Source organism: Tupaia chinensis, unplaced genomic scaffold, assembly GCF_000334495.1.
Source record: "Tupaia chinensis unplaced genomic scaffold, TupChi_1.0 Scaffold000047_1, whole genome shotgun sequence".
In the NCBI taxonomy this organism is placed as follows: Eukaryota; Metazoa; Chordata; class Mammalia; order Scandentia; family Tupaiidae; genus Tupaia; species Tupaia belangeri.
Genome location: NW_006159505.1, coordinates 6,104,803 through 6,117,419, shown reverse-complemented (window position 1 = coordinate 6,117,419; position 12,617 = coordinate 6,104,803). Strand labels below are relative to the sequence as shown.

Sequence of the window (12,617 nt, the reverse complement as noted above, 5' to 3'; positions counted from 1 at the left end):
CCTCGGGGACAGCAGGCACAGCCCATGGTCTGAGGGGCAGGCGGGCAGGGAGGGGCCACAGGGTCCCTGTGTGGCTTTGTGTCCTGCACCCCGTCTCCCTTCCCAGGGCCTCTCCTGCCTTCCCAGACCGCCCAGGCTCCCTGCTCTGCAGCTGGGGTCAGGGTACTCAGGCCCCGGGAACTGGGGCTTCTCAGCTTGAAGGGGCACTCTCAGACCCCACTGCCCCCTGTCGGTCTCAGCTTCCAGAACATGCCAGAGCGGTCGGCGTCCTGATGGCACCACTGGCCCAGCCTTGGTTGTGGGCAAGGAGAAGGAGAAGACCCCCGCCCCCTCTGGGGCCCTGTGCCTGGCTCTGGGCCCGGGTTCCCACCATCCATCAGGGTGTCCCCGCACCCTCTGCATCTGCACCCTGTGCCAAGTCCTGAGCTGATGTGTTTCCCAGATGGGGCTGTCCGGGCCGGCGTGACTCGCGTGATGTCGCGGGCGTTCCCACAGAGACCTGAGAGGGACCTGCACAACATTACAGGGAAATGAAAGGGAGCCAGAGGACGAGGCAGATGTGGCGTCCCGTAAACAGTCTGCTTTCCCAACGTAAACCAGATCCCGGCCCAGGACATCAGGTAAACATCTGCGTCAGAGCCCGCGGGCCCTGCACCGCCCCCCACCGCCCGGGGGGCCCAGGGGTCCACAGCGCCTACTCTGGGACGTGTCAGAGTGACCGGGAGACATTTCCTAACTCGGCAATTTTCATTCCTGCACTAAATCCCAACCATTTCTGCAATTTTACATCCCAAAAATGAAAACAGTTGGTAATTACGTGACACAACTGCAAAGGTATAGAATGTTCTCTCAACTGGAAAATGCCAATTAAGGAAGTCATTCTCCTTTCCCACCCACCTTGGCCAAGCTGGGGCTTATCTTCCCTGAGAGGAATCCGTGGGGATAAGGACCTGGGAAGTGCTCAGGCTGGAGCTTTCCCCTGACCTTCCTTGGGGAGCAGATTAACTGTGGCCTTGATCTGAGGGGCCCTGGGTGGCTGCAGATGGCCGGGGCTGGGACGGGGCAGAGACCACTTGGCTGCCTGATACCAGGCCTAGGGGGCTGTGAGGCCCACATCTCTGCCGCTGTGGGGAGCAGCCGCATGAACATGTCCTTGGTGGCCAATGCCAGCGACTAGTTCCTTTGGGCTGGCCGGGGTCCCTGCTCTGCTCCTTCCATCCTGCAGCCCCTCAGGGCCCCTCTGCTGTGGGAGAAGAAGTCTTGGCCAGCTTGTCTTCCTGACTCTTCTTTATGAAATGGCTTAGAAGTTTCTCCATTTCTGTTTTTATCCATTTTAGTTCTTCTTCATCATTTTTTAATTCTCTGTAAATATTTTTGTAAATGTAGAACGTTATCATGGCCGCCGAGGTCAAAACCAAGATTTTTCACCCATGCATTTTGCTCGTTTCTGGTTTAGCCTTCCTGGGGTTCCTATTGCAAAAATAACTCGATACATACATTTTATTTCCCCTTCTTCCTCACGAAAGGTTTGCAATGTATGCCTTCTTTTTAAAAGCACAGGGTATATTTTTAAAGTTTTATTTAAAAATAATAACAGATTCACTAGAAGTTTCTAAAGCAGTACGTCGTCTCTGTGTGTGCTTTCACCAGTTTCCCTCAATGCTTTATGTTAAATATGCAATATCAAAACCAAGACTCTGGCTTTGCTACTGCAGCTGTTGTATTTATGAGTCCCTGTCTCACACGTGCCCACTCGCACGACCACCACTGTGGGCAAGAGGCAGAGCTGGGCCACCACCTCAACTACCTCTCTCGTGCTGCCTCTCAGCCAGCCCCCTTCACCTCACCAGCCCTGCCTGCTACGACCATGGCCCTAGTCTCTACTGCCACTATTTTGTCAGTTTGAAAATGCTGCATAGCGGCATGTATGGAACCACTTGAGATCGGCTTTTTTTTTTTTTTTTTCCCACTAACACACTCGAGATCCATCTAAGTTATCGCACGAATCCATGGCTTTGTTTCTTTTTACCGATAAGCAGTATCCGTGGTATGGAATGGACGTAGTACCGTTTGTTCAGCCTTTCCCCTATTGAAGGACCTCTTGGTTGTTTTTAGCTTTATCATAAATTAAACTTCTATGGACAGTCATGTACGGGGTTAAGGGTGAACTTCAGTTTCCCTTTCTCTGGGATAAGTGCTCAAGAGCAGAGCTGCCGGTTCACATGCTAAGTGTATGTTTAGTTTGTTAACAAACTGTCAGACTATTTATGTTCCTGAGCGGATGTACCATTTTCCATTCCCACAAGCAGTGTACGTGAGATAGAGTTTTTCTATACCCTTGCCAGCATTTGGTCTTGTCATTATTTTTTGTTTTAGCTGTTTTAATAGGTGTGCAGTAAACCCACATTGTAGTCTGCATTCGTACTTCCCTTGTGACTATGCACGTAAAGTACCTTTTCATGGGCTTGTCACTTATCTGTCCTCTTCAAGTTTTTCATGCCTAACTTAATTGAATTGTTTTTCTCTTTACTGGCGAGCTTTGAGAATTCCTTCTGTATTCTAAATATGAGTTCTTTGTCAGACATGTGGCTTGTAAATATTTTCTCCCAGCCTGTTGCTTATCTTTTCATCCTCCTCAACAGGGTCTTTTACAGAGTAAATGGTTTGTACTTTCAAGAAAGTTTAATTCCTTGATTTTAAAAAAACACATATATAGATCATGCTTTTGATGTTATACCTAGAAATTCTTTGACAGTGCAGGTCCCGGACATTTTCTTCTATTTTTTTGTTTTTTCCCTAAAAGTTTTAGAGCTTTGATCTAAATCGAGTTCATTTTTTTATAAGGTCTGAGGTTTAGGCGAAGGGCCATGTTTTTAATGGTGGATCTCTTACAGCTCCAGTAGCACTTGTTGAAAAGCCTGCTCTTGGGAACCAGCAGTTAGCGTAATGGCTATGTCGCTGGACTCCCACGTAGTCGCCTGTGGTTCGCGTCCCGGACCCGGTGGCTTGGAACTCACGCCGGGTGCGTGTGCGTGCGTGCCCAGGATCCTGAGAGGAGAATGGAGGAGAAGGGATTGCGGCGTGACCATCCCCCCTGGGGGGTGATTTCTCGCTTTCTGTCTCTATGTCTCTCTCTGTCTGTCTGACAGCGCACACGCCCTATAGCGAAGAAAAAAAAAAAAAGCCTGCTCTTCTCTATCAAGTTGTTTTGCATCCTTGTAAGATAGCTATTGGCCATAATTGTGTGAGTCTGTGTAGGAACTCCCTGCTGGTTGCATTTACCCGTGTGTCTGTCTTTTCTTTGGTGGGACATTCTTAGTTTCTGTAGCCTTATAGTAAGTCTGAAAACTAAGTGGCGTGTGGAGCCGGCAGATGGCGTGGTGGTTAAGGGCGTTGGACTCCCACATGACCGTTGTTGGTTCTGGTAGCTTGCTTTCTCACTTTCTCTCTTCTCTCTCTCTCGCTCTGTCTCTGTCACTGTCTCTTTCACTCTGTCCCTGTCTCTTTCACTCTGTCCCTCGCTGGTCAAATTAAAAAAAAAAAATAAGTAAATAAATAAAGTCAAATAAAAAAATTCTTAAAAAAAGAACAACTAAGTAGTGTGATTCTTTTTTTTTTAATTTAGCCACTTTAGTTCCTTTGCCCTGACATATATATTTCACAATAATTTTATCTATTTTTACAAAATAATCTGTCTAGTAGTTTGACAGAAATTGTTTAGTTGATGTAGATCCATTGAGAAAAAAATTAAAATGTAAGGCAGCCAACATAATTTACTACCTTAATGTACATATTTAATCAGAGAATTATGCATATGAAACCCCAAACTTAGCTCCTCTATAAATTATACATCCACATGCTGAGTCCATATTTCTGTTGAGCTTCTAGGCTTTTATTTATTGATTTATGTAATCGTTTTGGATATTAGGGATATTAATATTTTTATTGTTATCCTTTCAGACATTTTCTCTTAATTTATAATACTTACATTGTGACTTGCCCTAAGAAGTGTTCCATTTTTAAATAGTCAGCTCTCGCATGTGTTCCTTTACTATTCCCGTTTCATGCCATGTTTATGTAAGTCCTGCCATGTCAGGATTATATTAACATTCTCCATATGTCTCCTCAGAAATGTTGTGTTTCTGCTGAATTTTTATTTCACAGTTTTCTGCCTTCGTTTCAATTAGACCTAACCCGCTTTTGTGTCTAAGGTACTATCTCATTCTTTTTCTCCAGACAAGTTAGCAGAGGTGGCAATGCCGTTTCAGCAGTAGTCTGTCCTTTTCCAGGGACTCAAGACGCCATGTCTGTTGTTTCCTCAGTGACCACGATAGGCTTTTGGTCTGTCTCGTTGTTTTATTTGCGTCATCTGGAATCGAGGCAGCGCTGTTTTAATCACTGTACCTTTGTCGTCTATTCTGGTATTGGTCTAGAAAATCTCCACTCATTCTTCTGTTTTCATATTTACCTTTAATAAATGTAACCACTAATCTAGTACATTTACTCCTTGATGAGAACTGTAGAAAACACTAGGCAAGATGAAAAAGAAATTGCTTTCATCAGGGTGGAATTAAATTTATAAATTCATTTTTTTGAGAACTAAAGTTTTGATGAGTCTTCCCAACCAAGGGACTTGTTATTTATCTCCATTAGTTTAACTCTGTTTTGGGAGAAATGAGGGACTTCAAACTAGTTTTTTTTAACATTATTTTTTCCCCATTTACTCTAGCTTTTCTCCACGGTGTTTTTGTAGTGTTCTATGGTTATGTAAATGGATTAAGAATGGGAGCTATCGGGGTCAGTAGGCAGCATGGTAGTTGAGGCACTGGACGCCTGCATGGCTGACCACAGTTTGAGTCCCAGACCTGGTGGCTTGCTTTCTCACTTTCTCGCTCTCTCTCTCTCTCTCCTCTTCCTGCCTCTCTCTGGTCAGATTAAAAAAAATAATAAGAAATAAAATTTAATAAATGTTAAAAAAATAATAGGAAATATCACATGATAGTTTTTCTGCGTGTTGTATAGAAAACCTGTCCATTTATAGCATTTCTATCTTGTACTTTTATTTGCTCTAGAACTTTTATTTTTCTTCTAAAATATCTTTAACTGTATTTATGTTTATCTTGTCATGATGCTACATCCAAATATGTTAAATAAGACAGGACATAGCTGTTTTCTTCTCATTGCCCACCTTCATATAAAATCGAATACCAATTTCTGATGGGTAACCTTTAGGAGTTAAAAATATTGCCAGCTTTTCAAGTTTTTTCTTTTATCTACAAAAAAGTTGACCCTTAACCTTTTGAACTTTGTAGATGTTTATAAATGTTTGCAGTCTAGACTAGCAATATTCCTCGATCTTATCATTTGTGAAGTTCCAGAATTGCATAAATAGATCATCTACTCTCCCTACCCTCTGGGAATAAACCATACTTGATCTCAGTGCCTTCCCAAAATAGATGCTCAATAAAAATTGGTTACACAAATGAAAAATGGAAGGTCAAGAGTATGGAGAACTCTCTCTTCATGGTTCAGACATGAGGGATCTGCTAGAATTAGAGGTGCATGAGACACGCTGAGAAGACCCCTCTGTCACCTGGGCCTCACAGTACAGCACGGTTAATGATGGCATAACCAGAGGACTTCAAAGTCTCTGGGGCCCTGAGGTAATGTAGTCTAAACTAAAACCCAAACCCAACTCACCTACCAACTAGATTGCCACGAATCGCATCCCAGTGGCCCCATGGAAAAAAGTGTAAGCCCATTTGAATACAGATTATTTACCGCATTCTCTATTACTTAGACAAAATATCTGGCTTTCAATCAAAATTTATAGTATAACAAAAAAGGAAGGTAAAAGAAACCATTGTCATGTGATAAAGCAATGAACAGAATAAGACTTTGGTACAACTCACATGTGGAAATGCTCATTTGGAACGTGAAAATCACTGTGGTTGATATGTGGGAAAAGTTGGGCAGCAAACATTCACAGGAGAGAAATTTAGCAGGCAAATGAAAACTATTTTTAAAAGACCATAAACTACATAAATAATCAAATGTAAATGAACCCCCAATACAGTATCAGAGATGAAAAAATTCTTATAACAGGCTGATTAACAGGCTGGGCAGAACTAGAGAAAACAAGAACTGGGAGAGAGGTGAGTAGAATGATCTAAAATGAAATACAAAGAAGAAAAATGGAAGAGAGTGAGTGAGAGTGAGGAAAAGAGAGAGAAACTAAATTAAATGAAGCATTTAAAAGCTGTGAAACACTTTAACATGCTCCAGTGTGTGTGTGTGTGTGTGTGTGTGTGTGTGTGTGGTTATGTTCTTATGAAGAAAAAAGAGAAATTGTGAAACAAAAACTATTTGAAGAGATAATAGCTGAGACTTCCAAAATTGGTGAAAGATTTAAAAAAAAAAGAAAGTAACAGATTTATGAATTTTTGAGAGCCCCTAAGTAAGATAAATACACACACATACACACAAATACTAGAACTAATAAACAAGTTTAACAAAGTTGCAGGGTACTGTATCAATATATAAAAATCAATTGAACCTGTATAGATTAGCAATGAAAAACCTGAAAATAAAAATAAAAAGACAATTCCACTCACAATAGCATCAACAAGAATAAAACACTTAAAAAGTTAATTTAGCAAAAGAAGTATAAGACTCGAATGCTAAAAACTGCCCAACATTGCTGAAAGGAATTAAAAAGACTTAAGCAAAAGAGACATTTCCATGTTTGAGGCTAGAAGAGTCAATAGCGTTATGAGGACAACGACCCCCTAAATGATTTCTAATTCAATACGATCCCTATCAAAGTTCCAGCAGGGATTTGCACAAAAATGGACAAATTGATCCTAATATTTACATAGAAAAGCAAAGGGTCCTGTATAGGCAAAACAGTTTTGAAATGTGACCAAGTAGGACTTTAACCTCCCAATCTCAAAACTTACTATAAACTCACTATAGATCTTATAAACAAATAATTAAGACAGTTTCTTACTGGCACCAGTTCAGACAATACAGAGCAATAACCAAAACTGAGAGCCCAGAAATCAACCTCTATATTTATTGTCAATTTTTGACGAAGGCACAAACACAATTCAAATGGAAAAGAATATAATCTTTTCAACAAATAATGCTGGGACATCCGGATATTCGCATGCAAAGGAATAAATGTGGCGTCCTAGCTCATACAAAAAACTGACACAGAGGGGGCTAAACGAAGAGGCAAAAGTACAACTTGTAGAATACCCAGAAGCATATATTTGAAGCTTTGAGTTAGGCACGATTCCTTGGACGTGACATCAAAAGTTGGAATCATAAAAGTAAACACTGATAAACTGGAGTGTATGAAAGCATTTGTTTAAATGTATGCTTCAAAAGACATTATTAAGAACATGAAAAAAAATTAAGCCACAGATCAAGAGAAAATATTTGTAAATCATATAACTGATAAAATCTCATGTCCAAAAAATTAAAGAATTAAAAAAAGGACAATAAGGACAATGATGTGATTATAACTGGACTCTTTCTCTTTCTCTCTCTCTCTCTATATATATATTATAACATCATAATAGTTTTATTGGCATTTTTGTAGAGGGGAAATATATATAAATTACATATTTATATATAATTTGCTAAAGGACACATATGCTCACCAGAGAGAGACAGAGAGACAGAGAGGGAGAAGGAGAAAGCATCCCTCAATGGGAGGTGGTCATGCTACAATCTCTTCTCCATTTCTCCACCCTGTCTGGACCAAATATTTAAACATATGTTTCATCAATTTGATAATTTGTGATTAATTTGTAATGCTACTTATTTTCCAGTAATAACTGCCTAGTGCTATCCCCTATCATTCTGATATGTACTATTTTTGTTAACATCACTTTTACATGATTTTATAGTTTCACTTATTTCTTCTATAGCCCCAAATTCATAATAATATGTTATTTGGTTTCTCCCAACATACAACATTTAAACTATGCTCTTTCTGACTGCATTTCTATGTTTTTTTTGTTGTTGTTGTTGTTTGGAGAATGTATGTTCTTTCAAAAAAAAAAAACTTTTGTTGAAAGACTTTATTTATTGACAGTGTATCATTTAATTTTATTTTTTATTTTGAAACTTTGATTCCTGGCTTACAAAGAATCATCGTACATAGTTGTGGGGTACAGTATGGTTTTTCAAAGGATGCATGTAGTGTATAATAATCAAATAAAAAATATAGACGTATTCATTGTCGTCAGTATTGAACATTGCACAATGCTGTATCTATTCAAAATAGTTTTATTGGCATTTTTGTAGAGGGGAAGTATATACTGAATTGTCAGCTATGTGTTTACTCAGCTGTGATGTACACTTCCATAACTTATCCACTTGTTTACGTACATTCTTGTGTGTATTGCTCATTTTCCCAAACCCCTCCCTCCTCCGCCCTTGGAACGTCTGGTATCTGACTCTACTGTGGTGCCATTGTGTCCCGTCTCCACCACCGAGTGCAGACATTCAGTGTATGTTAAGCAGTGACATACAGTATTTGTCTCTCATAGCCTGGCTAATTTCACTTAGCATTTTATCTTCCAGGTTCATCCACTTTGTGTCCAATGACAGGATCTGGTTGTTCTTTTCGGATGAGTACTATTCCATTGTGTATATGTGCCAGATTCTTGAAGTATTCATCAGTTATTGGGCACTTAAGTTGGTTCCACGTCTCAGCTATTGCAAATACCACTGCAATCAACAGAGAGGTGCAAATGTTTCTTCAACTGAGTGATTTTCTGTCCCTTGGGCAAATACACAAGAATGGGATTACTGGGTCGAATGTGTGGTCTTTGTGTTGATGAGCTGACTATGAGAAGTCTCTGTCTATGGCATAATGCTTAGATTGCTGCCCAACATTCTCTAGGCCCACGAACATTTGGCATTCATCTTCCTGTCCTGTGCTCATCAATTACTCTGTCTCTCGCAGATAACACTGTTGGACATTTTAACTTTTCATTGGCACGTATTAATTGTATGTATTTATGGGCTACGGTGTGACTTCTCAGCATGTGAATACAACATGTAATGATCAGATCAGGGTACTCCACACATCCATCATCTAAAACATGATCACTTTGGGTTGGAAACATTCAAAATCCTCTCTTTCAACTATTTTGAAATATCCAATGAATTATTCACTATAGCTGCCCTAACATGGTATAGAATCCAAGAGAGTTCCTTCTGAGTGAAATTTTGTATTGATACCTACCCTGCCTATCTTCCTATCCTCCCCCCACTACTCTTTCTCACCTTTATAACCACTAGTCTACTTTCTCTTTACATGAAGTCAACGTTTTTAGTGTCAACCTATGAGTGAGAACATGCTTTTTCTCTTTCTGCACCTTGCTTATTTCACTTAACATAAAAGCTTTTATGTTATGCCTATAACCTCAAATGACAGGTTTTCAATCTTTTTAATGACTAAATCGTATTCCAGAGTGTGTGTGTGTGTGCGTGCGCGTGTGCATTTTCTGTGCTCATTTGTCTGTTGATACACACCTAGGTTGATTCTGTGTATCAGCTGTTGTGAGTGGAGCTATAGTGAACACTGGTGTGCAGATATTCTATGGATGTCCTTTTCTTTGGATGTATACCCTGTGTGGATTGCTGGGTTATGTGGTAGTTCTAGTTTTAGCTTTTTAAGGCACCTCCATACTGTCGTCCTTCCTGTGCTACTTTACATTCTCACCAATGAAGCAAAAGAGTTCTCCTTTTTGTGCAGCCTCACCAACACTTGTAACTTTTTATCCTTTTGATAACAGCAATTCTAAGGGGTGGGGTGGGGTGTGGGGGACGATGATAGCTCCTTGTGGTTTTGATTTACATTTCAATGAAGACTAGTGACCTTGAGCATTTTTTCATATACTTGTTCCTCTTCTACTTTTTAAGTCTTCTTTCCAGAAACATCTATTCAATCTTTTAACTTTTTTTTGTTTTAATGTTTTTGCCATAGGGCATGTATGCTCACTGGTAAGGGGAGGGGAGTAAGAAATCACTCCCTAGGTGATGGCCAAGCTACACTCCCTTCTCCTACATTCTCTTCCCAAGGTTTTGGGCACAGTGGCCCAGTGTGAGTTTCAAGTCACTGGATATGAGACTGGAACTGCAGTCAGCCCTGTGAAAATCCAGTGCCTTAGCCACCATGCCATCTGCTGACCTTTGATTTTTTTTTTTAATCCACTCGCTCTTCTGATAATCCCTGATAAATCAGGATTTATTTCTGTCATCTTAAATCATGTTTTCTATTTTACTGGATTCTTTTTTGTTTCTTAGTATTTTCATTGCCATTTTCTGTTGGAGCAGCTTCCTTTCCTAGGGCTGGTCATTTGAACAGCTACGAAATTAAGACTTTTGTTATCTCATGACAACATCCTCTGCAGAGGTGCTAGGAGCCAGCCAGTCGCCCTCGGCCCACAGGGAAACGTGTCCTAGGGACCCAGCCGCAGGAGTGATGAGGGTGCGGCTGAACCTCAGTGCCTAAGTACTTGCGATATCTGATTGATGAAAGATTGGAAAAACTAGCAGCTCAATGCTACAAGCCATTTCCTGTCTCCTTACAGACGACAGTTAGAATTCATTCCAGAGCAATCTGTTGTTTTACTTCAGTTGCACAAATAAGAAGAAAGTGTCTGCGCAGCTCTCAGATCCAACCGTTTCAGAGTAAGCATGTGAAAGTTTTCGCCATCAGGCTGATCTTGTGTGTGTCACCGTCCCCCGCCTTCCCAAGTCAGTGCTCAGCTTGCTCAGGGCAGAGCACCCAGGAGTCCAGACCCAGCCTCTGGCTCCCTTCAGACTAAGACTCTTCACCTTGGTCCTTTCCCATCCCAGCCTTTTTCCAGGATGATGCAAAGTAAAAAGGTGCTCCTCAGGACAGTCAAACCAGGACACTAGAGGTGGGTGTCAGGCTCGTGGAGTATTGTGTATGGGCAGCTGCAGGGCTCCTGCCTGCTTGGCTCACTCCTCCGGTGGTGAGAGCTAGGAAGAGCAAGGCCCACCCTGCAATCTGCTCTGCCATAATTCCTCAGCATATGTCATCCTAGAACATCTATGAAATTGACGGACCGCTACACAATCTGAGAAAGAGATTGCAAAGATGAGTGAAATCATGAATGAAAGGGATGACAGCACCGCAGACATCTGTAACTATTAGAAAGGATGGGGCTGGATGGTGGTACAGTGGTAAAGATGCTATGCGAGGCTGACCCACATGGGAAGGTTCTAGGTGTATGTCCAGAGGCCTCCCTGAACACATCAGGCATGCTCATGGCCATGATCCCAGGCTGGCTGAAAGCAGGGGTGGACTGTGGCATCGAGACCCTACCGGGGGTGCTCTTTCTCTCACCTGGAATAAATAAATAAATAAACTTTAAACATTAAAAAAGAATAGAAAGAGAATACTATAAGCAACCTTATGCCAATAAATTTTACAATGTAGATATAGTGGAAAAGTTTCTTTAAAGAAAACAAATGATCAAAGCTCATTAAAAAAAGAAAAAGAAAAAGAAAGAAACAAAATAGCCCTATTTATTAAGAAAGTTAAATTTCTAGTTAGATTGTGTGTGTGTGTGTGTGTGTGTGTGTGTGTGTGACAAAGAAAGCTACAGGCCATAATGTTTCACTGGTAAATTCCACCAAGTGTTTAATCAATAAATAATACTGACTCTATACAATCTCTTCCAGGAAATGTCAGAGCAGAGAACATTTCCAACTTGCTCTATAAAGCTTACCCTGACACCAGAACCAAAAAAGGTATCACAAGAGAACTGCAGACCAATATCCCTCATGAATACAGATGTGAAAACTTAGCACACTGGCTCCAGTAACGTATGAGAAAGGATAATACATCATGACCATATGGGATTTATCCCAGTAATGCAAGATGAATTGAACATTTGAAAAAAATCAGTAGAGTTCACCATACTAAACGAAGAGAGAAAAAGCCCTACGATCGTTCCAGTAGAAGCAGAGAAAGCATTTGACAAAACCCAATACCCATCCATGGTAAAAAGAAACCCTCAGCCCCCTGGAAATACGAGGGGGCTTTCTCAATCTGAGAAAGTCAGCTACCAAAAATACGTGGCTAACATGGTGGTGAAAGATTGCCTTCCCTAGGAAGGCACAGGCAGGAATGTCCCCTCTTAGCACTTCTGTCACGTTGCAGTGGAGATTCCGGTGCTTGCAGTGAGGCATGAAAAAGGGGGAAACGGCAAACATCGTGAAGGACAAAGTAGGACAGACGTGACCGTCCATGTAGAAAGTGTGACTGAATCTTCAAACAAGCTGTAAAAGAAGTGGCTTTGGTGAAACTGGGGTATCGAAGATCGATCTATGAACATGTGGCCCCACCGAGGTGGTGAGATATACTGCCTGATGCTGGGGCCATATGGGAAGACCCTGGGCTCAGAGCCCCAGCAGAACCGAGCAGGCTGGGTGACCCTGGGTGCTGGCTGGCTGGAAGGCAGGGTGGGCAGTAGGGGGATAGTGTGCTGAGTCCTGTCAAGGACATCTCTCCTCTCTTTCATTTTGATTTCCTGCCTCGCTTTCTCTCTCCAACTCAACAAGCC

The 12,617-nt window shown here is 41.3% G+C and overlaps 1 long non-coding RNA gene across 1 annotated transcript in view; it reads left to right on the top strand.

The window, feature by feature from the left end:
* Nucleotides 1–12,597, top strand: part of LOC102473606 (uncharacterized) — a 19,003-nt gene extending 6,406 nt beyond the window's left edge. The window contains exons 2-4 of the long non-coding RNA XR_333397.2: nt 443–620; nt 10,614–10,713; nt 11,734–12,597. This is a non-coding gene — a long non-coding RNA (uncharacterized LOC102473606). The remainder of the gene's footprint in view (nt 1–442; nt 621–10,613; nt 10,714–11,733) is intronic.
* The last annotated feature ends 20 nt before the right edge of the window (nt 12,598–12,617 follow it).